The sequence below is a fragment of the Cryptotermes secundus genome, unplaced genomic scaffold, assembly GCF_002891405.2.
Source record: "Cryptotermes secundus unplaced genomic scaffold, Csec_1.0 scaffold868, whole genome shotgun sequence".
NCBI classification, from domain to species: Eukaryota; Metazoa; Arthropoda; class Insecta; order Blattodea; family Kalotermitidae; genus Cryptotermes; species Cryptotermes secundus.
Genome location: NW_019745096.1, coordinates 268,803 through 272,989, shown reverse-complemented (window position 1 = coordinate 272,989; position 4,187 = coordinate 268,803).

The following is a 4,187-nucleotide window of genomic DNA, read 5'->3' as shown; positions in this document are numbered from 1 at the left end:
CGATCAGAGCAACGGCCCGACGTACACAGATGTGTGACGCGATGAAGCCCTCGCATTAGCATCTCGTGGCCTTGGCGGTCTCGTGTAGAGTTCTTATTGAAATTTTCTTGTTTTTCGTAGCATTTCAGACAGACTTAGCTTGAGATGTTGGCTGGGGCAGATGGTCACAAGTGATTCACTGAACTGAGTTTTCTGGCGAGAGAATTGGGTGGTTTGATTGGAACAATATCCCTCCCCCTGACCAGCCCCTAGCTATTACAGAGTAATCAAACGGAAATGTGCTTAAGTACCGCTCCCCGGTTTGTGTATGGAGGTCTGGCGGGGGGTAACGTTAGCGGAATCACGGAGAGAGGTCATATCCGTCTGTCTGTATCTCAAATCTGTTAGCGGAAATCGATTAAATGTGGTACGGGAGGCTACACATGAAGCAGTTGAGCGAATTTTATTTTGGTCCGTTGTCTGTCTATACCCTAAAATCGTAATGGTGCTGCGTGTGTACTCGCTGGTTGCAGCTCTGCTGTTAGACGGATCTGCCAAAAATTGTATCTCTATCGTTGCCTGTCGTAATTGTCACGAAAAATGCTTCTTTGGATGGTAAAGGTAAAGCTGTCCCTGTGCTTAGCCAACTAAGCACTACGCCATGAAGGCGTGTGGGGGAGTGGATGTATAGATCCACATTCTCTTGATTTGGGAAAATTGTTGAAGGTGAGCGGTCAGCTTCACGGCCCTGCCGCTTTACCCCCGGGGAAAGAGCCCCCGGTACCTATTGGATAGGAGGCTGGGTGGACCCCAGAGTCGATCTGGACGACGTGGAGAAGAGAATTCTTGACCCTACCGGGACTCGAACTCCGACTCCTCGGTCATCCAGCCAGTCGCTATACCGACTGAGCTATCCCGGCTCGTGCTTCTTGAAAACTGTATTTTTGTATTTTTCATATTTTAATATTGTACCTTATTATTGGATTGTGAATACATGAAGGGGAGTCCCCAGTAATCCCTAATTCGTATTTCTCAATTTCTATAGATCCTAGGTCGATCCACGTGTGATATGAATTGTAGTCCATCTACGTGATTAGGACTTGAAATATGGATTTGGATCTTCTTTCGATATTTTTCTTAACTAACGAAGTAACAAACTGACTCCATAGAGCCCAGCCCTCCTTGAAAAGCAGCCAGTTGCTAAAGCCACTCAAGAATTTACCAACATTCTATGGGACCCGAATATTTATTTCCGTGTTCACAAGAGCCCTCCACTGGTCCCTACCCTGAGACAGATGAATTCAGCCCAATCAGCCCATTCTGTTCCTCTGAGGTCTATTTTAATATATCCTCTCGCTTCTACGTCTTCCTAGAGTTCTCCTTCCTTCTGGATGTCCCACCCAAACCCTGTCTGCGTTCCTGTTCCCTCCCATTTGTGTTACATGTCCTGCCAATCTCATCTTTGTTGACTTGGTCATTCTAATCATCTGCGCATCTGATTAAGGTTATATGTTGTATTCTTCGATTGACCCGTGGTTAATAATGAACAAAGTGAAAGGAAAAACACTTTATGACAACCGTCCCACAGTGTGGTACCTAAGAAGGTTAAATCGTCCCTGTGCTGAATTAATTAAGCACTGCGCCTTGGAGGCGTGTGGGGGCGTGGAGATATTGCTCCACCATTCTTGACTTCGGTACTAGATTGAGGCGAATGGTGAGTTTTACACACCTGCCGCTTTAACCCCGGGAAAGTGCCCCCGGTATTTATTGGATTCTAGGCTGGGTGGACTCCAGAGCCGGTCTGGAAGCTATGGAGAGAATGAAAATATCTTGCTCCTGCCGGGAATCGAACCCCAGCCGCCCAGTCCTTCGCTATACCGGCTGAGTCCTAGTTAAAATGATATGTAGCTCCGTTTGCCGTAGACATCTTGTTCCATCCTTCCTTCCAGTTTGTATTTTTCATTGAGTCACCGAGTTTTTCAGCTTGATTTAGTTCGTTTGCTTCACAAAGAGGCGTTACTGCAGCTTCAGTGATTGCGGTTTGTTTGAATCGTCGTTGTTTTTAGTTTCCGTTGCTGGGAAGGTTTAATCTTTTATTTTAATATGGCCGATTGTTGACGTTTCAGTTCGTGATCCCTGGGGTAGCACAGCGAGACCACGTGATTTTGTGAGAAAGTCAGCAGTCAGCCAGAGAGAACGCTACTTACGTGTGTAGACGTTTAATATTTTCATACGTTAAAATAAAATTACGTTATTAAATATAATTAACAAGCATGCACATGCAAGAAAACCTATTCTCAAATTTGAGGAACAGTGTTTCTTGCCTCTGGCGGTTGCTTCAATTAATCTTTATAGGTTTTTGGATTCAAATATTTGTCGTTTTTGTGACCTTCGGAGTATGTTTCGTTACCATGGTGACTATGAAAATATATGCTCATTGTTATAATGTGTTCCCGTGCCTTTCTTTTGGGGGCAAAAAATTGACTTAATCCAAAACCATTCATGTAATAGAAAAATTCATTTTTCTCTATAAAGGGAATATTTTTTACCCTACTTTCCTTATTTTGAAGAAGTTAAAGTGGGCTTGTGGGATCACCCTTCTGCCTGTTTGTCTCTCCCCCCCCATCAACTTTTGAATGCCTGAAACAATCTTTATTAAAATTTGAATGTATGTATATCATGGCACCTAAGCCCATCTCAACGGCGTACCTCATAAATCCGTCCTATCGGTCTGTGTGTCTGTACGTGTAGCACACCCATCGTTCCTAGGCAACGGCTCGGTAAACATGTTCCGACGACAAAGATTACACGTAGCAATAGACGAATTATTTGACGCGTTTTTTTCCTCTGCTGTCCATGCCGTATCAAAGGAGAGTCTGTGGGTCTGTGTATCCTGTCGTTACTAGGCAACGGCTCAGTAAAGACGTTCCCATGGCAGCGCATAATTGTTGGAGACTTCCTATGAAACATCTGCTTGTAAGAGCAAGTGTACATGTGAATTGTGGGATGTGTATTTCACAGATGTAATGTGATGTAACCAGTTATCAGAAACGAGGCTCTGACGACCGAGCCTTAGCAGTGGTGTACAGAGTTGCTGGACAGGGCGCAGGTGTCAAGTTGTAAAGTCGTGAAAAGTCAAGAAACGATTCTCAATTAGAAGAACAAATCATCGCCGAACGTTGCCACAGCGAAACGCTATTGAATCGAGATGGCTAATGCAGCTAGTCTGCGTGTTGAAATTGCCATAAAGTTTATGTTACAATCTTGCTGCTTCTTAGTTCTGGAGGACCGATCACAGTGGCCACTGGTCTAAGGCATGAACTGTCTTCGCTGGAAAACTGGGATCGTCGGTTCGAATCCCACTCGAGGCATGGATGTCTGTCCGCGTTTATTCTGTGTTTGTGCTATCCTCTATGTAGGTAGAGGCCTTGCGAGGGGCTGATCCCTCGAACAGGGAGTCCTGCCGACTGTCTATAAGATCCATAGTTCTAGATTAATTTTGATGGGAAAACTGCCCAGGGGGCCTGATACGAATGGAAGATAAGCAGATGATGATGATGGAGAATAATAACAAACTCCCTGGCCTGTAGTCCGCAAGCGAACTATACCGACCGAACGACCGCCGCTTGTCGGCGAAGTTAGTGCCAACTTTAGCGGATAGAGGGTGTCGCGTGGTCAGCGCAACGAATCCCTACAGATGTTAATTTCGATTTTCTAGACCGGAGCCGCTATCTCCTTGAAATAGCTCCTCAATTATCCTCACGAGTCTGAGTGGACCCCGTTCCAGACCCACTACTTCTCAGAAAATGTGGTAGTGCCGGGAATCGAACCCGGACCCCTGGATCTGTGGCCATGAACTCTGACCACTAGACCACAGAGGCGGTCGGCTAATTCAGTTCAATTCTTCAATTCAGTTCTTTATTATTTACGTGCCGGGTCAACAGCCGCAAGGCCAATTACAGGCAAGCACTGGAAGAAAACACAATAATGCAGACAAGTAAACAAACAAACAACAATAATAATAATTTCATTAACATAAATCTGAGTGTTATTGAGAACTGAGAAATAGAACGTATAAATATTTAATTGAGAAATGAAAAGTATAGATTTTCAGAGAGGATAATAATAATAATTCAGTTTAGTTTTTGTCTATTGTACATGCAAATAATAATACTAACAATTATACTATATTTAAAAAATGATTGAGG